Here is a 26924-nt window from a genome sequence, read left to right as displayed (position 1 = left end):
GGACAGATGACCTGTATATGTGACAATTAGTAGTAACAAAAACAACCTACAACCATACATTGGTCTCCACCTTCCACCAGCCTATCTTAATAGACACAAACCTCATAGTACATAAGGTCACTTGTCTAGAATAGATTTCCACTATTCTGTGGGACAAAAAGGGCAGAAACACCCTAAGGAGTTTTTCAAATGATCTGTTTAGCAAATAAAGCTATACCCTATGTACAGAGGCCATTTCACCTAGTCCCACAAGCTGCCTCTCTAGGGTTCCATGTAGACTTTTTGATCCCTCTGGCAGAGCATTGACTTAAACATTGTAAAGAGGAAAGTCACTAGTTATGGCAAGTAAAAAGGCCAGGGAAGATAACATGGATTAAACTAGTGTTTCAATTCACACTACTGTAGGCATCAGCTGCAGGCATATCAAAGGGACATCTATTGGTGCCATAAAAATTCATCTTCATATGCATAACTCACTCACTTTGTCTTGGAAAATGCCACAAATTCATCTTATTTGAAAAGTGGAATGTACACACACAAAAAATTCCTCTGGGGAGCTGAGCAAAAATGGGGGCTTTTCTTTATATCTGCAATTTTAAGACTCTAAACCACATCAACTCAAAAATTACCATCAAATTGTCTGAAATCAATTGTCACAAAGACATTCTTTTTCTTTTTCTCTCTCTTTCTCTCTGTTATGGTTCTGTAGATGATTATTTTTTTAACATCTTGGCACCTTGGCTCTGTAATTGGTTAAGAAATAATGTGCAAAACTCAAAAGTTAAGTTATAAAAAGGCGTTTTTAAAGCAAATGATTTGACAGCTGCAAACGCTGGATAACACCTAGATGCATTATAGAAACAGTGTGGATAATTACTTTTTTCAAAAGGAAAGGCTCTATGGACTAAGGTCCTCTCTGAATTTCCCTGCAGCTCACTTAATGTGCTGTAATCCAAATCCTGTTGTCACCTCAACCTACGTCTCTTTATCATCCATACATCAGCAAGAATGATGGGCTGTGTCCCATGATTCTAACAGTCTCCCTTTGAAGGATCCACATGTTAATTACCGCACTAATTACGGTTTTTGAATAAGCAAATGAAGTAAGCAGTCTATGGGAGGTACGGGCATAAACCTAAGACTGAGAAAATACTAGTTAGTACATTCATCAATGTAAACTGACACACTGAACATACTTAAAAGAAGTAGAGGAAACACATTTAAAAGACAAGCATCTTCAATAATTAGGGTTCCATACAGGGGGAAAAAAGAAATGTTATTTCTTAATGGCAAGTGCATTTAAACTGTTATCTAAAGATCTGAAGGTAAGCCTGCTTAATTCACTGCTTCTTCTTTTGTTATTAGGAAAACATAATTGTTCCAAATAATTAGCACTAGAGTACATCACAAGCTGACAACAAAATTATAGAAATCTTCATATTCAGATCCGTCTAGCTGGCTATTAGGAACAGTTTCTGATCATAACCCATTAGCTGAAGTGCTGTGAGTTCTTGATTGCCACCAAATAACCTCAGATATCTGCTTAAGTTAACAGCCTCTATTTAGTCAAGAGTTTCCTTGACAGTAAAAATTGCTTGGAATTTTTACAGCTGCCACACAAAAGAACAGTATCAGATGGTGTGTTCTTAGAAGATCTGGTGCTAAAACTAATTGGAAAATGTGGATTTTTAACCCTTTGCTTTCTAAATAGAAAGCAGCTACATTTCAGATTGTGACTATGAACCATGGCCTTTTATAATTATTCAGAATTAAAGTGAATGCATTTCAAATGTCTCTTTTTCTGATGTTCCTACTAATTAAAGTAAGATTGGTTTATAGTGGATTATTTTTTTTAAGAATTCCTGTTTTGTTTCTTCCTTTCCTACTTAGCTTTGATCAAATAGTACTATATTTTCTTTCAATGCAATCCAAATTCTATTTTCTCTCTTTTTGTTCCTTTTTATAATGCCGGCATAGATACACTGTAATTCATTTTTACATTGCAAAATAGAACTCCAAGGGCCATAGGGAAAACAACCCATGAAGAGGGAAGCTTATTTCAAAAGACACTGCAAAGCAGATACTTAGGCCAAATAAAAGCTGTATAAAATCTCAAAAGAAAGGGGGGGGGAGTGAGAAAGGTGATGTCCCTTGATACTTTGGGTAAATCTGGGTGAATTATTGTTAATGTACTATAGGGGAAATGGAAACTTGTTTAAATATCCAATCTAATGCCAGTTATCTATAATGCGATTTAAAGCTACTTTCAAAATATTTTTTGAGATAATAGCTTAGTTTATAAACCTACAAAGCTTTATGTCAAATCCCAGGAGGAATAACTTTGATTACTAGAGTAATTAATGATGCTGGATAGTAATATGGATTTTCTGTTAAGATTTGAGTTGGAACTTAATTAGTCTTCACATTATGATTTGCTGATTAATTATGGATATTTAGTTATAAAGAGATGTTAATTATTAATCTTAAAAAAATCATCTAGTATAATTAACTAAACTCTAGATGTTGGCTACCCTTCTCCTTGTGGACAATGTATATATGTGTGTGTGTGTGCGTGCGTGTGCAATGTAGTCCAAATTCCTACAATTAGTTCACTTACTGGGCCTATTTTTATTAATTTAAATATTAAGATAACCCAGCAACTGTGAACTTGTTTTTGTTCTTGTTGTTTAGGTGTACCTTGATGAACAGGGCTCACAACCAAGTGTATGTAATCATTGGAAAAAAGATGGGGTGTACAATACATTCCAGAATGGGCTTTAACTTGGTATAATGTTGAAATAACGTTTTCATCCTAAAGGAGCAATGTTCTCCTGTGATTGATGGCCTTTGTCAGTTTCCATGTTAAGCTGCAGAGTGAAGCACAGTATTGCTTCAGATATCTTTATTCTGCCCGCCCCACACCAGAAGCCTTTAGTGACGTTAAAAAAAATTAAAGCAAAACCACTAATTAGCATAATACAGTAATTTACTCATACACAAAATCACTTCACTTTTTTTAAAAAAGTCATGCTTTCCTTCACTCACACGCCCTGAATAAAATCTGTCTTGTTATCTGAAAAGGGGGAGGGGGCTGTGATTAGGAAAAAAGGGTTAAACCAGAGAGCGTCATCAGCATTTCAATGTCCTGGAACTTACCCTAGTAACACAGACTCTGAACAGGGATCTGTTTACATTATCTCTAGGATCATCTTGACAATATTTATTCTCTATTTACCTAAATGAGGCAATATGATGATATTTATTGCTTAGAATGGCTAAATATAGACTTTTCCTGAGCTCTCAGTACCATAGTGGGAGGTTTTGCTCTAATCTACATCTTTAAACTGACAAGCTGGAGAATTCCTAATGAATGCCTCTTTTCATCTGGATGTCTGTGTGTATTTGACAGTATAAATATTTAGCAATATCGGAGTCAGCTTGTGATTTTACCCAGATGGACTGACTGATGCTTTGGCTTGACGCTGCCAAAGACAATCCTTGTCGTTATATAAGCAATTCCCTCTTACTTCCTAAGAAGCAATTAGGTGGCCAAAGGCAGCAACCCAAAAATAGTGAAAATACTTCTGGTATCAGCTGACAACTCTGAGGGATAAATAAAATATGGTACTTAAATTATTACCACTTTGCTTTCATGAATCATGGGATTAAAGCATTCACTTTCAAAAGTACATATAAATTGTAGGGTTTCTTATGTCTGTAATTTGCAAGAAACTAGAGTTAAAGTACTAGCTAATCACTCAGCTCACATTCACCTTGGGAAATGTGCCACCCTTGTTTGTCATTTTTGAAAATTGCATGCCTAAGCAACAATGCTATTTTGAGGAAGGTGAGGGGAGGTAGTTCCTTGTTTATAACATATATTTCAGGCTGGTTAAAATATTTGTTAGGGCTTTAATACACGATTACAGATCTAGCCCACGTTTATATTTTTAGACAGACTGCTCAGAAGAATTTCAGAAATAGAATTATATATCATTCTTGCCCACCCCACAGCTACCCAATCATGGGTTTAAACAATATCAGATTGCACAGGCAATTGTCAAGCCTTTGCTACAACCCTGCTCCCTCCCAATAAAATGCATATACATCACACTGTAAAAGTAATCAAAACAGAGCAATAATTTTATGCACAACATGTCTCTGATGACTTCTGTCTTCTAAGCCATAATGTATCCTTGCATCACACCATAACATAAAGATGGTATTTCAGGAGGCCTTTACACCAGGAATGCTGTTCTAATATTATATTCTCTGATGCTTTAATTTATCTTTCAAATTCTGTATATTGTATGTTTTTATCCACTTGTAAGCCGCTTTTAGACCCGGATGTGCTGAACAGTGGTGTATAACTTCTTAAAATAAATAAATAAATATTGGATTATTTTCCCCTCGCATTTTCTTCCAAAGGACTCCAAGTCTGTGAAGGATGTGTGCCATGTTTCTGTCAGAGGTATTAATATTAATGGTTCCTAGGGAGGGGGCAAGTGTTTCTGTATGAACAAAGAGCAATGGTCACAAATTATTTCTGGAGAAAGTGAAATTGCCATTTCTTGGCAGTGCTATTAGTTCCTCTACTACTTTCTTATTTTCTTTGTTTTCAATACACTCTTCACAGTCTTTGTGTAACCCATGCAATAACCCAAGAGAAAGGGCAAACAAGACATTCTTCTTCTTGACACTAATATCTATAGATCCTATTGTACAATGATACCTCGCACTATCACAAAACAACTCAGCTAACAGAATTCTCAAACCCCAAAAAGTGGCATTCTTAATGTATTCCGCAGGCAAGTGGGAACAATGCCCACTGATAATCAGACACACACAACAAGCTGCCGTTGGGACTCTCTAGTTATAATGTACAATAACTGCAAGAGCAAAGGACTTCAGTTGTGTTGCTGCAGCATTTTTCCTTTTATTTCTATTTCAGTTTTGAGTTCCTTTTCAATTATTATTCTCCTCAAATGTGCTAGCTGCCATGCAGAAATAAATATATTCTATTTTCTATTTATTGGATATAATTAGTAATAAATTTGTTATTGACCAAATATTGTACACTGGGGCCTGCAGCACAATTCAAAAGCCTCTATTCACTCAATCATTACATACTCAGACTTCAATTAAGCTCAGTTGAATAACTTTGCTCTGTGTATTAATGTGGTTATTGCTGGACGGATGATGGTGTATCTAACCATAATATGAAAAGGTGAATCGTGTTACAAATGGCTGGGCTGTGGACGAAAGGAGAGCAGAGATCACAAGTAGACATGAGAAGGCATTCAGAAATGGGCATCAGAGAACAGAATATTGCAAATTTAGAGAGAGATCAACTGAAATATACTGGGATTTATTTATTAAATTTATAAAACTTTTATCTGCCTTTCTATTAGTTATATAAAGTACCTGACATACTTCCTAGCCTGTTATCCACTGGTTGCTGAAATGAGATGAAAAGGCACCTGGGATTTTTAAGAAAGAAGGTGCTGCAGTTAGTAATGGGGTTTCTATACCCTCCAACATTTCTCCAATAAAAATAGGGACAGCCAAGAATAGGCCTTTGCCAGAATCATTAGAAGGAAGTTAATCAGGCTGAATTGGTGTTGGATGGGAAGCAGTCAGGATCATGGGAGAATGTGGCTGGGATTAACTGAGGGGGTTGGATTGTAACAGGGTTGAGCAAAAGGCAGGTCCAATAAGGTAATATATTGTTCAATATATTGGCCTGCAGATGCTGCATGTATATGACATGCAGTTCATAGCATGGGAAAAGGCTGGGTCTCCTTGATCTAGAAAACGGATAGTGCATGATGGCAGCAACAGCTCAGAGAAAGCAATGGAATACAGTCTTTTCAAGGTCCTGTGACAAGCTACTGAAAAGGCTGAAGTGAGAAATTATTAGGTCTGATGCAGCAGCATGTTGTGCAAACTGTATTGTTTTACAAAATATGCTATCAGGAAAAAATGCATTAGCTCTAATAAGCCAAAATGGTGTGATTCATTGCTTAATTTCAGGGTACCAGACTATAAAGTATATCAAGCCTGCCACAACTAATTTTTGCAGTGGCGTGCTATATGAAAAATGAAATGTCCAAGTGGCTACAAGTGAAAAGCTTCCATTTTTCTTCTGTGAATGAATATTACTTACTCTAATGATGTATAATAGCCTGCAACTACATTTAACCTGTGTATAAAATGGCAGCACAAACTGTTTACCTAGAGTTATGAAGAAGAAAATAGCAAATCAAGCAAAGGAATCTGTAGTGTATACATTAACCTCCCACATGCCAACATAATTTCCCCCTTCAGATGATCTATAACAGTGTCTTCTGTATCCATTTTATTTATTTATTTATTTCCTCTGTTACACAAATAGTTTAAGCTTCAAGTATCTAACGTGTCAAATCATGTGTGATAAATTGATGCCAAAATGCAGCTAATTAATAAGTCTGATGTTGTTTGGAGTTAAACAGATGCTGCTTCAACTGCAGCTATTAAAATATAATTATATTCTGTATTTCTCAAATGCACAGGTATGATATAAATTAAAACAAATTAAAGGAAAAAATATTAGAGTGCACTGTAATTTACAGAATTATAATAAGCATATATTGGGGGATGAAGCCTTAACTTATATAATACCGTAAAAATGAATTAATGTGGTCAATAAAAAGACAGCAATAAAAGGAATATACCAGTTATTAAAAATGGTGAAATTCCTTAAAAAACCCACACAACTGATCTGTCGTGGCTAAATCAAGGTACGGCTGTTGATTATACTCGTACACATGATGTCTGAAGTAGCTGCTCACTCTTATTTCCAAGGAGTATGAATGTGCATAGCAGAAACAACATTTTAATACTAGCTTTTGTTATATGTTGAGAGCACAACCATTCTGACTGCCTTTGTCTGTCTTGTTCGGAAAACAAGTCCTTATCACCTTCTTTCTTTCCCTTTTATTCTAAACTGATATATCTAGAGGGAATCAATTGACAGGGAGAAAACTGAAGTTAGAAAATTCTATCATTTTTGAAGTAAAGTTTGAGAGAATCTGATTAGGTCTCACACTGCAATACCAGGTATTCAGTTTTTGCCAAAGGGCCAGCTATTATTATTAACATCATTTGTCTGAATCATTACTCTGCACCTTGGTTCAGCAAACACTATGAAGATGGCATGGTAATAAATGACCGCAGGATTCTTTCCTGCTTCGGCCTGTTTTTATCTGCCACCTCTCTACCGTCAGCTCCATCTTTCTGAACCTCTCTGAATCCCCATCAGGGACGGGGCGTCTATTTGTTTTCCACTAGGTTACCACACTGTCTATTGTTGTTTGCACTAAAGGGTACAAATTCAATTCATTCTTGTGACATAAAAGCACTGATACAGTAAATTCTTTGCCCAAGAGAAAACACAAACAAAGTTGCTGAATACAGGCTATGATGTGAACTGCTAGTATGTTTGTGACCAGCCTTTCCAAGACAGTGTTACTTACCAAATGTCCCGTCCCCCCCCCCCCCCGCAGCACACTAGACAATAAAATAGACTGTTTTAAACTTATATTAACCTTTGCAAATTGGCACTCAGCAGAGAATAGCGAGTTTGTAAAAAGGGTTAAATAGCAAAACCTAACTGTAAACCGGAGAGCAAATAATGGAATGGAAGGTAATGCAGCCTATCAGAGCTGACGAGATCAGGAAACCAATCCCTTGCAGTGTAAAAGAATGTAGCAATTTGCTAGGTAATGATTAACGCAGAAAGATAATAATATGCAACTAAGATGAAGATTTGAACGGTTTAAAATAAGGGTGGTGCAAAATGGAACCTAGAGTAGTGTAAGACCACTAACTATATTTTTGTTCCTGCAAACTAGATTTTACACTAGTCAGTTTAATTGCCGCTACCAATATGGAAAATATAATTGGTGCATGATCTGAATGAGTCAATCAAAGTGAGCAAACTCTGGAAATCTGTGGGTACTACCCCAGTGTTGCTCAGGGTGCAGAGATTAATTTTAAAAAGATACATAGCAAAATATCTCTGTTGGTTGAAAAAAAAGTACTTTTCACACTAGTGGGATTGGGGCGCACCCAAAGTATTACTATACATTTGATGATCTAGACAACCGTATAGAAGTTCTCCTAGTTCAAATTATTTTGCGTGTTGAGGTCCCCAAGCCACCCCACTAAATAAATCACAATTCACACAAAAATTTTGTTTAAGGTTTTTGGCATAATTTTGGCCACAACTTTATTAAAATACATAATGTGAGTGGTTGCTTAGGCATTGGTTACGACTATCTGTACGCCCGGGACAGAACTGACTTCCGGATTCCAGCGAAAGCCAGTAAGGGAAAACAATATTGGGGAGAGAATGGAGCTAGGCACCATACCGTCACCCCTCCTCACATGCTCCCATGGGCTTGCACGGCCCTAGACCCTTGCCAGGGATATGGACAAAAGTATGGCAAACCCCTGGATTCCTTTAACGGAATTCCATTGCAGCAGCAATGTTGGAGGGGCAGGCACAGCCAACCCTTACCCCTCCTCCAACCAAATTTTAACCAATGCCTAACCGCAACCTTACAAGTTGTGATGATTTGCTATGCAGTAGGCAAAAACCAAATGGCACCAGCCAATCTGCCAAATGGACAAAATTCCTACCAGGCCCCTGCCCCAAAAGCAGATGACCCCATGACAGGCATAGCAATGTCAAGCGCAACAGCCCTAAATTAGGGAGGGAGGACAGGCGATCCGATGCACGAAACAAAAGAGACTGAAAAAAGCTGTGTGCCAAGAATATATAACCTTTGGGCCAACCCACTAAATGGTAACATCAAAATCTCCCAAACAACCCAAATTGGTCCAATCACAGTCATGGCCATCCAAACGGTCCAGCCCAGTAACCAAGAGGGGGTGTCCTGTTAGATCCCACCGCAACACGTGCTCTCCATGAAGGAGAACACGCTTTGCCTGAGCACTTTCCTATATAGCAGTTACATGGTGTGTATTCCTGCCCCAGAAGTGATGCTAGAAAATGTCAAAGCTGGAAAATACAAATGATAATGTCTATTATTTTCCCCATACCAGTCAAAGCCTAATAAATATTTTTAAAAAACTGCATCCAAAATCCTATAATGTTTACAGTTCCTGGAACATTACCATACGTATATCTTTCTCCACGTTCCTGCCAGAAGTTAAGAAGCTATCACTCGAAAATCGCTGGCTAATCCAGCTTGTGCTAAGATGGATTTTTAATGAAAGTTTAATGAATGATAAATACTTGTTTCTTGATAAATGTTTAATTATGGCAATAATTACCAACTGCTGAAAACTACTGTTGTGTTAATAATGGCATTTTAGTACACAAGCAGTTCCATGAGTCATGGGGCTGTTAAAGATCAGAATTCCATCTGTCTAATGCAAACTAGCAAAACAAAAGAAAAGTAATTAATAATTTGACAAATTACCCCATATTCTTAAAAATGATTCCTGCTCGTGGGAAAAGAATCTATTGATTCTCTTTTCAACAAGGAGTAGTAAATAGTCCTTGAGAAAGATATGAATTGCATATATCGCCAACTGCCTACATTCCTAAGCTTATGGGTAGCATAACAAAATGTCCATATAGCCAAAAACCAAAGGACACACTGATCACCAATTGCCATTCCTCAACAGTGGCTCCTTCTGTTGGTATGCTGCCAATTCTTTAGCTCTCACCTTCCAACTCAGTCTACTTAACTTACTTATTTACATGTATTTAAAACATTTAAACTCCCCCCATTCCCACCCAAGAAGGTACAAGAGTGGCTTACAGAAAAATCAATAGAAACAGCTGGCACTGGCAACAGCCAATAATAGAGATATAGCAGCATTAAAGTCAACTCTAAAAGGCCTGGAAAAATATGAAAACAGATCTGGTGCCAAGCCAGCCTTCCACAATCCGGGCATCACAATGGCAAAAGACACATATCCCCTCGTTACCTGCTTTATGTCTGGCGGAAGGTGGAACCCAGAGGAGAAACTTTGAAGGAGATGATAATAACAACAGCAGGTCCTTAGAGGTTTTATTTTATTAAAAAAATAGAACTTTGATCTATAGTTGGCAATTGACTGGGAACCAGTGCTGTTGTTTCAAACTGACAAATATGACCCATGTGCCCATTGATGCCATGGACTGGTTGGACACAGAGGAATGGTGGAAGGAGCCAGCTGGGGAACCACCAAGGAAAGATTACTCAGAGCCCAGAGAGTGATGGTGGGACAATGATGAGTGGTCAGAGGGAGAAGACTGGGAAGGGGAGGTGTTAGAAGCTGAAGAGGTAACAGGGCTTAGTGAGCTTGGAGAGTCTGTGGTGGAGGGAAGCCCAGAATCATAAGCTGAGACCAGCAAGTGGGAGGCCAAGAGGCAGAGATGAGTTAGACTGGTGAAGTGTCATGAGTGTCTCGCCCTCCTGCTGCAGCATGTTCCCCTCCCCTGTCTCCCAGAACCAGAAAAGGGCTAAAACAGGTGGCGCAGCAGCAGGCTGCACACAGACACAGTCTCTGATTGCTTGGGAGAAAGCCCTGGAGAGGAGAGGACCGAGATGGCTGTGAGGAGGTGGGGACTTTCAGTCTCAGCAACTAACTTATGGGGCAAGACCTACTGGAGATGAGCTGTTGTGCTCATTAAGCCTGATACTCAGCAAAGATCTCACTTTTGCTTCTAAAGAATGAACCCCGACTTTGAACAGTGTGATTTACTGCTGGCTCACTCTTTGACAATTCCCAGGTAGGATTTTGTACTACTTACAGTCTTCAAAGGCAGCATGATGTATAACACATTCTAGTAGTTAGCAAACAGAATGTTGGTAGAGCACAGAAAACTGTGGCTCGGCTATCTCTGTTCAAGAGGAGCTGCAGCTTGTGAACCAACCTAAGCAGGTGCTTTGTATGTTAGATGTCACTCCAAAGATAAAAGAGCAGCACTCCCAGATTACAACCTGACTCTTCAGGAAAAGTGCAAATCCATTCAGTACGCAGATGACACCCAGCTCTACCTCTCCTTTAAATCAGAACCAGTGAAGGCGGTGAAGGTCCTGTGTGAGTGCCTGGAGGCGGTTGGAGGATGGATGGCGGCTAACAGACTGAGGTTGAATCCTGACAAGACAGAAGTACTGTTTTTGGGGGACAGGGAGCGGGTTGGTGTGGGGGATTCCCTGGTCTTGAATGGGGTAACTGTGCCCCTAAAGGACCAGGTGCGTAGCCTGGGAGTCATTTTGGACTCACAGCTGTCCATGGAGGCGCAGGTTAACTCTGTGTCCAGGGCAGCTGTCTACCAGCTCCACCTGGTACGCAGGCTAAGACCCTACCTACCCGCGAACTGTCTCGCCAGAGTGGTGCATGCTCTGGTTATCTCACGCTTGGACTACTGCAACGCGCTCTACGTGGGGCTACCTTTGAAGGTGACCCGGAAACTGCAATTAATCCAGAATGCGGCAGCCAGACTGGTGACTGGGAGTGGCCGCCGGGACCATATAACACCGGTTCTGAGAGACCTGCATTGGCTCCTAGTACGTTTCCGAGCACGATTCAAAGTGTTGGTGCTGACCTTTAAAGCCCTAAACGGCCTCGGTCCTGTATACCTGAAGGAGCATCTCCACCCCCATCATTCAGCCCGGACACTGAGATCCAGCGCCGAGGGCCTTCTGGCGGTTCCCTCATTGCGAGAAGTGAGGCTACAGGGAACCAGACAGAGGGCCTTCTCGGTAGTGGCGCCCGCCCTGTGGAACGCCCTCCCATTAGATGTCAAAGAGATAAATAATTACCTGATATTCAGAAGACATCTTAAGGCAGCCTTGTTCAGGGAAGTTTTTAATATGTAACGCTGTACTGTTTTTAACACTGATTGGGAGCCGCCCAGAGTGGCTGGGGAAACTCAGCCAGATGGGCGGGGTATAAATAATAAATTATTATTATTATTATTATTATTCAGGTTGATTAACACTCACAAATCAGATTAACAAACTCCCACTACTTGTTGATTTACTACTTCTAGGGTTGCCATATTTCAAAAAGTAAAATTTCTGACACCTGCGAAGTTATTGAGCTTTTTTTAAGGAAAACCGCAAAATTCTTAAGCCTTTAAAAAAAACAAATCCAAATTGTTTAGCTTTTTTTGAGGAAACCTAACCCCAAAATTGAGATTTTTAAGCTTTTTGAGCTGTTTGCGCTGCTTTTTCCATTGCGTTGCCATACATCTGGGTTTTCCCTGACATTTTGCCTACTTCTTCAGATCCTGCAAACCATAAGGACTCCATTACTGTTACCTCCAACCTAAGGTTCTTTAGGTGCCAGTATGTGGCTTGATGGAGTGGAAAGAAAATAATCAAGTCTTTTTTGCACCTCTGTGTATTTGCTGGCCAGGGATAACTAGTTTACATTCAATTTATTTCACTGTGTAAGAGCTACAACTGAAATGATGATTTGGATCTTCTACTAATGTTATCATGTGGTTCATCTGTCACAGCTTGGCTGCCTTAGTGAATATAACTGAAAACATTACAGGGAAAGGGGAAGCAAACAAACAACATATAGTAAAATTACTGTTCCTTTTTCAGATGCAGTCTTCATATGTATAGATATTATTACTCTCTTCCTGAATGGTTACACTAGCAGAAATGTTAATGTGTCTCTGGTTTCTATTAGTGGTACCAATTAATAAAAGTGATCTTTTAAAGAAGGCTGCAAGTTGCTTAACTGTATGGTTTGCAAATACTTCTATTATGGGGAGGGGCAAATAGTTAATATACCTTATGACTATAGTTGCACATGAATATCTGGAAAATGTTCATAACCAAAAGACAAATCACATGCCTTCAAGTTGATTGTTCTCTCTAAACCATAATTTGATTTCAAGACCCATATAACAATTCTGAATGCAAGTTCTGGAAACTTGAGATTAGCAATATCTGACCAGCTGCTTCAAAGATTCTGCTGGAGGATCTTTACCTTTACTAAGAGAACACTAAGCACAAAGTCAGCTACATGGTTCATTTTTCACAAATTACAATTTATATGAGATTCTAGCACCACACTGTACCTCACTCCTCCTTTTTCTTGGGTAACACCCATTGGCCTGCATGGCTAACAAATGCTGAAGCGCAAACATAATTTCTTCTACCAATGGGATCCATGCCAACTTCTAGCAAAATGAAACATGCTAGTTTGGGGAAAACGTGCACTTCAACTAAAAGAATTATCTGGCTGAACAAAACATTTGCAAGGTAAAAAATTCCATTGCTGAGCTTTAAGTTTCAATTAATAGATTACCCTCCTGATGACATGCTTTTGAAAGCAGACGAAAGCATTCAGACAATTCATAAAAGGTGCCGATAATTTGTAGTCCAGCACCAACCACATTCAGATACCCTCAGTGCTTGAAATGACTTCAGTTCATTGGCCTAGTATCATACTGATAGTAATTTGAATAGCTTGCAAAAAAAACCATGGAGTTCTATTTTGATTGTTGTTGTATAAAAAGAAAATAATCCAATGCATTTGTATCCTGCTCTTCCTCCAAGGATATAAACATAGAATATATCATGCCTCCCACTCCAATGGGGTTACCGTCAGAAATAGTGATTTGTAGGGATCTACAAACTGTGACTGGACTTACTAGCCAGACTTTATTGTCTACCTACCAGCTGCGAAGTCCAACCCTATTACAATTTCATTAGGCCTTACTTCTTAGCATTACAGTGGTACCTCTGGTTATGTACTTAATTCGTTCTGGAGCTCTGTTCTTAACCTGAAACTGTTCTTAACCTGAAGCAGCACTTTAGCTAATGGGGCCTCCTCCTGCTGCTGCTGCGCTGCCGCCGCATGATTTCTGTTCTCATCCTGAAGCAAAGTTCTTAACCCGAGGTACTATTTCTGGATTAGGGGCGTCTGTAAGATGAAGCGTATGTAACCCGAGGTACTACTGTACTAGGAATGGATATATGGATTTCTAACTGCATGCAGGCATTTAATAAATAAGAATACTATAGATTTAAAAGACTGACACAGTGCAATTCTATATGCTTACTTTCAGTATGAATTTCTGCACCTCTTCCCACCTTTGCTGCTCTGAGTAGCTTTAAAAGAAAACATTTAAAAGCCCTGTATGTATGTGCATGCATGTGCGCGCGCACACGTATGTGACACAGATGCTGTCAGGACTTCTGTAAAGGTTGCTTCTACCTTCTGTTTTAGTGCCAAATTGCAAGAAGGGGAAAAGAAAAAAATTGGACTGGACACTTCCCTCCGCCTCCTGAGTTAATCCTCCACACAAACAATTACAGATAGCTAACAGTTAAACATGCCAGAAATGAATCCTCTTGTTGCGCTCCTTTTATCAGGCAAGCCTCAAAAGAGCCCTCAGGGGAGGACTGAATTGCTATGCAAATGTGCCTGCTCTCCACTCCTCTGCTTAGACCTTGCTGTTCCTGCTTATTCATCTACAATGCTGAGAGTGTGCTTCAGAGCAAGTGCACCTTGTGAATGGGGACAGATACTCCAGTCACAGAATTCTTTGGAATTCTTGAAGAAATTGGGTCAGGGAAGGATCTTGCCAGAGGTGAGAGAATCTCTTGCTCCTGGAGTGCAAGCAAGGGGACAGGAGGTTATTTGCTATCCTGAGCCCTTCATGAATGCAGGTAGAACAAATGTCTATTCACTATACCACTGGCTTCAAAGGTCCAAATACGTCTAATTTATCACCTTTCCCTTTCTCCAGAAAGTACATTTATGAACAAGGAAACGTGAGCCATATTAAAATGCACTGTGGGAAGCAAATGCCTTCCGATTCCAGGGCTTGTTTGTACCACTAATCATGATTACTTGCACTAAAGCCCTATGAATTCTCTGAAACAGTCTCATACTGCATTTGCTATAAATTTTGTGGCAGCAGTTGCCCTGCACCAGTTGTTCCTGGTTTAAACCATATGGTAATAGAAAGCATTCACTTTCACAGCTTGATTTATCCTTAGCTAACTTTCTTATAACCTCATTTTGGTACTGGATTTAGATAGCAAGAATGAGAAGACAAGTGTTCTTCATGGCTCCCTCCCAGTTAACTCACCAAAATCCAAACAGGAAGACCTCCAAAAGTGTTGCCTATGCTGGTTTTCAGGACTTATGAGTTTCTTACAGCAGCCCAAGTGGAGAAAATTTAATGCCACTTTAATGTGACAGACCACCAGGGATTTTCTGCTTTTGTTACATATCCCAATTTTTTTATATGTGGCAAGCTATGAAACTGAGACAAACAAAAGAAATACACAGAGGAACCAATCCACAACTGAAGTGTTAATTTTGTGGACATGTATGTGTGTGCCTGCCATTTGCAACCTTTCTTAGAGAAGACAGCCTTGGCTTCAGTTACCAGAAGACTGAATTAATTGAAATAAACTCTGCATGGGATTGTCTTTGAAGCCCCACTGGTACAAAATGCAGTGGCTGCAACGTGGCTGTTGAGGAAAGACCTTAAGCACAAACCCAGGCTTGGACAGTGCAGTAAGCCAAAACCTCCAGCAACCCACACATTGGTCTAGTTCCACTAAGCTAAAGTTTGGCTTAATGTGATGTGTGAACCATGTCTCTGTGTGTCTTGTGGCAGGATGTGGAGACCTTGTTTCAATAGGCTGGCATAGAATCACAGAATTGTAGAGTTGGAAGGGACGCCAAGGGACATTTAGTCCAACACCTTGTAATGCAGGAATCCCGACCACAGCCGTCCCTGGGCTTGAACTACCCAGGTTAACAGCCAGACACACTGACCAGTTGCACCTAGTTTTATCGTTACCAGGTTTAATCATTTTTCATCGTCACTGTTGTTACTTTTGGTAAAGTACAGATTGCATTATATGTTTTTTGTTGTTTTTAGTTTAGTTTTTATTATATTGTACGGCTTTATTGTTATGATGTACATAACAACATATATTTAGTAGAAGACTGAAACACAAACAATAAAATATTATCATCTGAATTTTGAGGCACAAATATTTTACATGGCATCTTTAAACAATTCTCACAACAGTCCCCAACGAACAACAGGTAAATACCAATAAACCATATGTTACAAGTCGCAAACATAGTCACTGGCCTTTGTTGTTGTTGTTGTCGTCATTGGCAATAGAGCAGCTTCTTACTGTAGTGGAAAGAAAAGCTGCTGCGGTTGACAATGGTGAGCATTCACTGTTTTAAAAATTCTAATTGATAGCCACAAAGCTGTATGTGAGTTTCTGCAATGAAACAGAAAACAAACTGCTTCCTGACAAATGGCTGATGCCTAACAGTACTTCCACTGGGGGATTACCTTGGGAAACCGGGAAACAGATCCACAGGTATAATAAAACATGTATTGACAACTTAGGGTAGCGAAATTAGTGCTCATTATTGCCCTAGAGTTATAAAAAGAATGCCTTCATTGTATAATAATGGGCAACAAACACAGCTGTAGCTTTCAAGCATTACACCACAATTCTCAGTAATTTTATTAGCAAAAAGCCAATAAATAATATATCTATCCCTTCTAAGCATTCATTTTAAAAAAAGGAAGAAAAGAAATTTATATGTATTGTATATGTGTGCTTACTATTTAGTACTGAATCTGAACATGTGCTTCCTTTACAGTTAGAACTAGAATAGATGTATTGGCAGCACCAGAACATTGCCAACTACCCCACATCACATATGTGACCCCAGATTATTTGTCCAGTCTCCTCCAGATCCATAAGGTTGCACTCTATACCACTGTGCTTTTAGCTCTGCTTTTTATTCTTTTAGTGCATTATTTCTACTGTTTTACATTGCTTAGAAATTTTTAAAATCTTAAGAGATTTAGAAATACTTTTAATTAATTAGTTCATTAATGCTTCGCTCTGCCAATAATGAAGTTCTATTTGAAAGCAAGCTACATTCAATTGGAATGCATAAACTCCCTGCCTAAATCAGGTATTTCAATCCTATTGCTTTTTGGTAGTAACATGTGCACCTCCTTCCCATTCCTATTATGCAGTGATGAGGAAGAAGAGTTGGGATAAATTGCTTACCCATTCTTATTATAAAGAGTTCACTGCTGGAAATAAAATAAAGCTTTCCCAAGGCTTCTCACCCACAGAGTTGTGACTGCAAAATGCAAAGGTTGGAGAAAAGCCTTGTCATTGTTCTGGGATAGAAATGGATATGGAACTGCATCAAGTGGAATGCTTTCCTATCAGTCAGCTTAAAATTATTTCTAAGTAAATATTTCACCACAGATTCCAATGAACTTTCTACATGAACCCATAACGACCAGTCAAGAAAGCTTTTGTTCACTAGTCAGAAGAACCCTTCACATTCTGAATTTATGCTGCTATTGTTCCTATCACTATCCTCCCACAGATCAGTGATAGCATGACTTCCACTGGAACCTATCTTTCACTGCTTATCCAAACACTGAGTTTGGTGAGAATTTTTCCTGAATAAATCAGGTCTATAGTCACTAATGCATTTTGCAGAAAAGGACAGAGAATGATTAGATAAGAACTGAACAAAATAAATAAAGCAGATCTATGCCATTAGCGAACAGTATGTTCTGTTTTAGAATGCTTATAATTTTGTCAGATTATCCCCTAACATGTAGCTTTTCTCATTGCTTGTTTCTGGGGAAACTGTCCCACGTATTTACAACTACATATGCATGCAACATGTTTAATAACAATACATTTATAGGTACATACATATGCCATATAATGAGAAGCAATGGCTTTCTTTTTCAGATCAGCACAGTAGAAGACCTAAGCCCACACTCCTTTGGACATGAACAAATACTGAATGACAGTCTTCAACTATTTCAAGGCACTAGGACAATGGTCAACAATGGTTATGGCACCCATGAAGGTTGTTATTAGACAGCAACAGTGTGTATGTGCTTGATCTCCATAAACAGGAGCAGCAGGACATAGTTGACTTCCCATGGCAAGTGCAAGGTTGCTGGGGGTGGTTGTCTCTCTAATTCTGTGTTATGCCATACTCCCTGTGGCAGCCAATTTATGTTACACCACACCTGCTTCATGGCAGTCATTTTGTGACTGGTGCCCCCAGCACCCTCTCAACATTCAAACTGTGCCCACTAGTCCAAAATAGTTGGTAACCTTTGTGCTAGGGAGCCAGTGTTCTAATATGGAGGTGTGCAGCAGAATGTATACTTACATATGGGTATACATGTATCTGCAACAGAGGATAAAATGTAATGCACCTAATGAAGTAAAATACAGTCCATGCAAGCTTGTTCCACAATAAATTTGTTAGTCTTTATGACTTTTTTTGTTGCGTTTGCTCCAATATGCCTACCCCTCTGGAAATTAGCCCACCTTCCTTCTAGCATGGAAACCTGGACAGCATATATGAAATTCTAGCTAGCCAGCCAGCCAGCCACTGACCAAACCCAGACTTGCTTAGTGTGAGCAACTTGGTGGCATCATGCCCTTATTCTGGTATGACCATAACCAAGCTAGGATCTAGAACGCTACCTTAGGTGTGCCCAAGGGCTTGTAACTAGCCAATGGGAGTTGTCACTACAGTGGTACCTCTGGATGCGAACGGGATCCGTTCCAGAGCCCCATTCGCATCCAGAGCAGAACGCAACCCACGTCTGCATGTGTGCGGGTCGTGATTCACCGCTTCTGCGCATGCACGTGATGTCATTTTGAGCAGCTGCGCATGTGCGAGCGGTGAAACCTGAAAGTAACGTGTTCCGTTACTTCCGGGTTGCAGCGGAGCGCAACCCAAAAACGCTCAACCTGAAGCAACTTCAACCCGAGGTATGATTGTACTTTTTTCTTTAACGGTAGACAGTCCATGCTATATATCACAATCTGTTTTTTAAAGTATCCTCCATTTTAAAAATTATTTGCTACATGGCATTAGGGCCTACATTTTGAGAAATAAATGATCAGACCCTTGGGTCCAGGGAACTGGTCATGCAGTTTTGGAATGCCAGCCACAGTACAATGTTCAGATATTATTATTATTATTTTGCAAAAGATCCTAATGACACATTTGGGACAAAATCCCTTAATCCAACGCTAATTTCTGGATTTGTTTTTTGTTTGTAAGAGTTTCATTTGTTGATAAAGTAGCTATTGCGTAGTATTACAGTTTGCTGTTAAACCATTATTGATGTTTTGTTCTGGAAAGTTTATCATCTATGGGTACAATGTTCAAATCAGCTGTTTTAAAAGTGAATCCTTACCAAAATAAGAGGCAGTGTAAAATGTATTAAGTGTTACAAAAAATAAATCCTCTGGCTTAGTTACAAAGTTAATTTAACTGAGTTTATAGGACAGACAAAGAGTTAAGCAAATCATATTGTTTTCAACAGCTGTAGCCGCTGGTAGCTCACCCTTACAAAACGACAACAATGAAGCTTCCTACTATCACAGTGATAGTTATTGTGTTGTTTCTTAACTTGGCAGGGTTACATTTGTGAAAATTTTAGAGACATCTGTGGGTGCTTTATAACATATTAACACATGCACCTCACTGTCGTCTTACTAAACAATGTGTTGTCACATTTGCTGTTTGGGCAGGACAGAATTGCTCATCTTCCCCTTACAGCCCATCTGGTTTCTCCCAAGCTGCTCAGGGAACAACAGAAAAAGAAAAATCCTAATGAATGTTATCAGGTGTGTGTGTGAGAAAGTGTATGAGAGAGAGAGAGAGAGAGAGAGAGAGAGAGAGAGAGAGAGAGAGAGAGATTCTCATTCAGTGCAATAGGGTGTGTGTTTTTTAAACACCCCTCCAACCTACATTGCATATCACTTGCAACATGATGTAATATATACAAAATTGATTATACTAGCCCAGAACTAATGTGAAGAAAAATCCATGGGAAAAGTTGTCTTTTTACTAATCTGCACCTTTAAATTCAAGCAGAAACAGCACCAGCAAACACACACACACACACACACACACACAGTCAAGTAGTTAATTTTTACAGCTCAGTCATTTTTAATGAGGCTGTTTATTAAGGAAATCATACAAGAAAAAAAGGCTAATAATGCACAATGAAATTTGCAACGCATATTTTATGACTTTTAATAGTCAGTATAAAGAGTATGAACAAGCAATAAAAATAGTATGAAAACAATACTTGTGTCATTGGCAACCTGATGCCAGCTCTTTTTATGTTTTACACATAAAGAATTATGGGGCATCAATTTCATTTTGAAAGGGAGTCTAGGATCTCTGGTTGATTTTTCCCTCCTTAAAGAATAAGAGCAAAGCACATACACTATATATTCGACAGATCTGCTTCCTAAGAATCAACATGGTTCACACTATGTGAACTGTCACATTAATAACCCTATGCTGATATTCAAATTTTCTGTCTTAAGCTAAAGAAAGATTGAATACCCTGCTGTTGTGTGGCCAAGATTGAAGAGGTGTCTCACTGACATTGTTCAAAGTTTATGAAAATATATGAATGCTCAAATGTCATTGGTTTTGCGCCTCCAACAGACTGTGGTTTTATGAGAAATCAGTCTTTTAATCAAAATGATTGAATACCTTAAGGTCGAATCCAAAGATATCAGTTAATATCTAGAAACGTGCTATTTCTGCAGATTTTGCCAAGCTGTACATATTGTGGTACATTTTAAAGTGTTAATTTGTGCATTCCATATTGAAAATTGATCTTGAGTTTCAGCTTTTTGTCAAGCAAAAACATATGGTTACAAGCTCTATGCATTTTACATGACGGCTGTTGAAGCTGTCACATGTGCAAACTTGATAACCGATGTGACACATACGCAAATAATTTGCTTGTTTAGTAACAATTCAAAGATTCATTATTCATGCAAAAACACATTTTTAAATGATCAGATGGAATGAGTCTTCATTTTGCAAAATCTAGTCTAGTTGGTGTACAAACACAGATAAAATAAAGCTGGAAACTAAGTGGTATTAAAACAAATCCAAGAATATGAGTATTTCCAGATAATTATTGAAGCAGATGGTGTTTTTTTTGTTAATTCTGCCATCAGTCTGAGAACTTGATGTCTTACATCTGCACTTGGTAAAATAAATTTTGCCATTGACATTATCACAGTTTTCTCAAAATACTTCAGTCAGTTGTATCCCATGATTTCCTAACACCTGCTGCAGCGCATGTCTGTCAGACGCAACTGTTTGAAAGTGTGCCTTCAAAGCATGCTTCCTTATCCCAAACTTTTAATTTTGATTTATTTTATCTATGATAATAAAAATTCCAAATTTCCATAGCAACAGCTATTAAATGAAGCTAATGGCTGCAGAGTTGTCAGGGTCTTCGGTTTAACAGAGTCTCATCTCCCAGGGTCTTTCTGGGAGCTTTGCTCCGTAACTAACTCTATATCTTGTCCTGATCCCTGTGCCTCTTCAAGTCAAGATGCCTCATTAGCCCTGGAATTACCCTTGTTTCCCTTATGTTTTGCTGAACAGTCACCATCTATCACTGCTCCTATGGCATAACTTTATATTCCTGTGACAAAAAACACCCCAATCTTTTATCCCAATCTTCACCCACTCTTGCCCTCTGGTTTTGCTTAATCTCACCCTTCTTTTCAGTCATGCCACCTTCAATACCAAACTTCACCCATTTTGCTTGGATTACTAGCATGGAACTAACTTCTATCTGTCTACTCAACCATAAACTTGTCTAGTGTCAACACTTTGACCTGGTAAAGCCTCTGCATATATTGCAGAGTTACCCATGCTCCAATGGGTTAAAGCCGCAACCCTAAAACCCACTTATCTGGAAGTAAGCATTGTTCCATTCAATAGGATTTCCTTCTGAGTAGGTGATTAGGTTTGCATTATAAGCCCCCAGTAGGCATGGGGAACCTTGGGTGAGCCAGATGTTGATGAACTACAACTCCTAAGGTGATTCTCAGGGTCCCGTCCAACTCTACAGTTCTATGATTCCCATCCTCCCTGGCCATTGACTATGCTTGCTGGGAATGATGTTTTCCATGCTTGCTGGAAAGTTGCAGTTCATCAACTTTTGGAGGGTCAAAGATTCCCAACACCTGGCCTACTAAGACTTAAGGTCATATTTTAGAGCCCTCATCCTGTACACAGGCTCCAGACCCACTCATGTGGTTGTTATTATTATTATTATTCTTTTAAACTTTTAAACCCTCTTACAATAAGGCCCACTACAGTCAATGTTTTGGAATGCTGTTCACAGAAAATTAAGCAAAATGTATTTTTAGTCTTAATAAATGTAAGTTATGGCTTGAAAAATACACTGCAGATATAGAATACCCAGTGAAATACTCCTGTTCAAGCTTCAAGTGATACCATCTTCCAAGATACTTTACTCCATTCCTCCTCTCTGCCCCAGTTTCTCACCCCTTCTCAACAAGCAGTCATCATTCCATGTGGACTTCCCCTGGTGCATAAGCTTCCCCTCTCTAAAGTTTTTTCACTATTGTTGGTTAACTAAAAAAAGAGGTTGGACTTGCCACTGGTGAGTACTAAGGAAATATCAAAGTTTCTAAGAATCTCAGAGTCATATTATGGTAGCCTGACAAAACTGCACAAAAAGAACTGACATGTAAAATGGTTTTAAAAACACCAACGTATAAAGCAAAAGGAAACATAGGTGCAGTTAATTTACCTATGTTGCCAATAGCCAGGCATAACATATTTTACAGTGTCTTAATGTAGCCTGTAGCCTGCCTACCCAAACAATGTTGTGATACTTCCAAGTTTGTTCCCAAGCTTCAGATTGTATGTCTCTCTGCCACCTGGGGGCAGTGAGAGGAAAGAGGTGCAAAACACAGTCACATGGATTTGTCTGCTTTTGGAAAATAACTATCAGAATTAGAAAATAATCTGAATGCTAAAAATAAAATCCAGAAAAAGAGTAGTCATAACTGGGACATTCTGAGGATTAACGTCAATCTAGACTGGAGTAACAGGACACAAGCGATAAAGGTACATTGCAGGGAGTTGGACTAGACAATCCTCAGGGTCCCTTCCAGTTCTATGATTCTGTGATCTGAGACAGGGATCGTGCAACCCTATGTTAACTGACTTCAGTAAGAAAACTGCTTAGTTACCTCTGGCCAACCAGTTTGCCTAATTAAAATAGCAGATGCAATTGTTGAGATATTTACACCTGGGCTTCAATAAAAGCACAATCCTACACCTCACATACATTGGATGATGAACCAAGAAAAATCTTATTCAGTCTTGGCACTTGGATCTGAATCATAATACAGTGGTACCACAGGTTACATATGCTTCAGGTTACAGATTCTGCTAACCCAGAAATAGTACCTCGGGTTAAGAACTTTGCTTCAGGATGAGAACAGAAATCGTGCTCCGGTGGCGAAGCAGCAGGAGGAGGCCCCATTAGCTAAAGTGGTGCTTCAGGTTAAGAACAGTTTCAGGTTAAGAACGGACCTCCGGAACGAATTAAGTACTTAACCCGAGGTACCACTGAAATGCCACAATTCTAACTGTTTAGATGATACAAAGGTTTAGGGCTAAAAGCTGGAGGAACCTAGATTTGTTGGCGCTATGCTAACATTGCCTTCAGATCAGATCACTTTCACTGAAGTGTAGCCTACCTCACAGTGGGACTGTCTTGAGTACAGAAAGAGATCATTTGTTTTTGTTGCCCTTGAAGAGAGGGAAGGATGCAAAGGTGATGCACAAGCAAGGAGGAAAGAAAATATACAGAAGGCAGACAGGGAAAATGGGACAAGGCACAGAGAAGAACAAAAATATTGGCAAGGAATTTCTGTTGAAAATGCAATGAGAAGGAAAATGAGTGGAAGTCGATGAGGCTTGTGTGGTCAAAGGACACAGTAATGAGATAAACAGTTGCATTTTAACCAGAAGCAAAGCACCGAAGCGACACATCGGCTCTCTGGGTTAAGACGTTTTAGCTTAAGATAATACAATCTACTCATAGTGAACTCATTTCCAAGAGTAGATCCATATGTAGCCAAAATGGCACCATCAGCACAGAATATGGAGTTATAACGAGGCTCAGGGGAACTCCAAAATAAGTACAAAACATATTTAGGTAGAAAAAATCATAAGTGATCCTTTGCCCCCAACAAGATGGTAAGGACTAAGCATGCTCAGTGGCCAGGAACACTGGCTGCTTTGAGGGTAGAATGCAGCATGCTGGAACAGGGCATGGCTGGCTGGGCTGAACTGTGAATATGAATTCTCCATATGGCAACATTTTGTCGCAGGCTGCTCTTGTCCTCTATAAACACTACTGCTAATTGATCAGATTTGATTATTTAAATGTTTTGGATATCAGCCACAACTGCTGGACAAATGCAGCTGAGAATGCATGATGATTTGTAATCATTGATTCAATGGTATATTATTAGTTCTCATATAAAATATTGGGAACATGATATCTAAAAAGAAAGAAAAAATTGGTCTGAAAATATGCCTCATTTGGCAAAGACCCTGAGTTTAGGCTCTGTTTCATTCACTGCCAAGCAGAAAGAACTGAAAGTTATAAAACTAAAACAATTGCTTTCATTTATATCTGTGCCTGATTATTCTGATAGCCGAAATGTCTGAATAAGTTCAGAATGTGTAAAGCCTGTCACATTATAGAAACATGTCTCTTTAAACTAAATGTGAAATTCCAGTAATTGAAGTGATAAATCTAGTGTTTTTGCTGAGGTACTTTTGATGAGAACTACAGTAGTAAATTAGAAATTATTCTGTGCTGTTATATCATGGTAAAAGCCTTTCCATTATCTATTGTCAGTCACTAGGGATGGGCAAATAACTCAGTTGTCAATCTAACTGTGAAACTTAAAGTTCTGGGAATAATCAATAAAATGGAAAAAAACCCACCCTTCTATTATTCTCATGTAATGCTTTCGACAACTCTAAGTTGTTTTTTCCCCTTTTACTTCTGCACATCTCATTTATTCACAGATATATTGGATATGTTGGAATATTTCATTTTTTATAGCTAGTTGTGTGTCACTGTGTTTTCACAGGGTATACGAGAGCTACATTTCAATAAGAACAACTAGCTATAACTTGACTTGTAAATGCAGTTTTATACATGATACAGACTTAATTAAATTAGCCATAAGAACTACCTATGGTTTTTAAATTGATTTTTCAGTGCTACTATTTATTGCTTAATATGTCTACTTTAAAACTTCGTGCTTTTGGTGCTCTTTTTAAAAGTCATGGGAATATCATCCATAAGTTGGATCACTGATAGCCCAAATAACGGCATAAATTCTGCTTGCTGCTGGTAAAATAATGCTTGTTACACACCAACTGTAATCTAAATCAAAAATTATTTACCTCATCAGCTGCAGTGCAGGTTAAATAATCAACTGTGAAATTTAAACATAATGGCTAGGAAAGAGCTCAGTCAGTAGAGGATGAGACTCTTCGTCTCAGGGTTGTGGGTTCGAGCCCAACATTGGGGAAAAGATTCTTACATTGTAGAGGGTTGGACTAAATGAGCCTTGCGGATCCTTCTAGCTCTATGACTATGAAATAGAAACTGGATTTAAAGACTGGGTGTATTTTGTGGCTCAGATGTATAAATGTTGCTTGACCCTCATTGCATCTGTGAATGGGGGAGGCCTGTAGCTCAGGTAGAGAACCTGCCTTACCCACAGAAGATCCCAGGCTGGGAATGTCCTCTCTGAAATTCTGGAGACCTGCTGCTAGTCAGTGTGAACAATATTGAGCTAGATGGACCAACGGCCTGACTTGTTGTAAGGCTGTTTCCTATATTCCTTTGCAATGTATGCAAGCAGTGTGCACTATCACCTCAGCAGATAGCCAGACTTGACAGCAACCAGGACCATTCTTACAATGAGACAGAGTGAGGCAGCCATCTTATTAGGAGGCAAATGCTGCGGGGGCAGGAAATCACACATACATACAACTCTAGAATTGGAAGGGATCACAAGGATCATCTAATCCAACCTTTCAAGCCATAAGGTCTTGAATCATACAGATGATTGGTTTGTGCAAATGTTTGACATTTAATTTACAAATACCTGGATCCATGTGAAGAAACAATTTGTTCAACTTTTATTTCTTTCAAGATCTGTACAACAGTACAATGTCCTTACTGCTTACAGGGTGCAATTTAAGGCAATGAGCCATAATGTATGATTTCCCATGCTTTTTTGGAGCATGAGTGAATTTAAAAGAAGCATAAAACCTCCCGCAACCAAAGGCTTTATTGATCTTATATTTTCTATGTTTTTAAAAAGTACTGTACTACAATTAGCAATAAGCTAAGTGGGGGGTAAAGCACTCAATCCGCCCCACCTCACCACAAATATGGAATCCCGTTTTAAAGTTGCTATAGTCGTCTGCAATGGAGAATTTTAAATAGTAGCATAGCCCTTCTCTTCTAAAAAGAACCTGGTTATTTTCAGTGTTATCCAGAAAACCATCCTGTCACCCCCCCCCCTCAAATCTGATGTGCCTTCCTCCAATTTCTCTCTCTCTAGCTATGCCTCTGGGACTTTTTAAAAGAGAGAACTGGTTGTTGTCAGCATGCCATAGAGGAACTCCTGCTCCATAATATGGCATTATAACAGTGATTTTTATAAAAATTATCTCCTAAAACAGAACCCTAAAGATAATAATGCAAAATCTGGCAGAATCTGTGCTAGCATGAGAACCTTTACACGTCAGAGCAGATCCACATCACAAGGGTCTTTATTAAAAAATTATAGCTTTCATAGTGCTCAGCTGCCTGTGGGTCACTACCTTCTGGCAGAATATTTTTTGTTAAGTACTGTACACGAAAGCACACTGAGCATCACTTATGTCTGTTGAAGAAATATGGTTCTTATTTCAGCCCTACTCCACCCCCTGCAGTACCAAAC

General features: G+C 39.0%; 1 protein-coding gene and 1 long non-coding RNA gene across 2 annotated transcripts in view; one reads left to right on the top strand and one right to left on the bottom strand.

Annotated features, from left to right (window-relative positions):
• LOC114600797 (uncharacterized) overlaps positions 1–19742 on the top strand; it is a 101933-nt gene extending 82191 nt beyond the window's left edge. Inside the window, exon 4 of the long non-coding RNA XR_003707655.2 lies at positions 17802–19742. This is a non-coding gene — a long non-coding RNA (uncharacterized LOC114600797). The remainder of the gene's footprint in view (positions 1–17801) is intronic.
• ZNF407 (zinc finger protein 407) overlaps positions 1–26924 on the bottom strand; it is a 335641-nt gene that overhangs the window by 22156 nt on the left and 286561 nt on the right. The window lies entirely within an intron of this gene.

This window comes from Podarcis muralis, chromosome 8, assembly GCF_964188315.1.
Source record: "Podarcis muralis chromosome 8, rPodMur119.hap1.1, whole genome shotgun sequence".
Classification (NCBI taxonomy): Eukaryota; Metazoa; Chordata; class Lepidosauria; order Squamata; family Lacertidae; genus Podarcis; species Podarcis muralis.
Note: the sequence above shows the minus strand (reverse complement) of the source record. Positions and strands in the feature narration are given on the sequence as shown.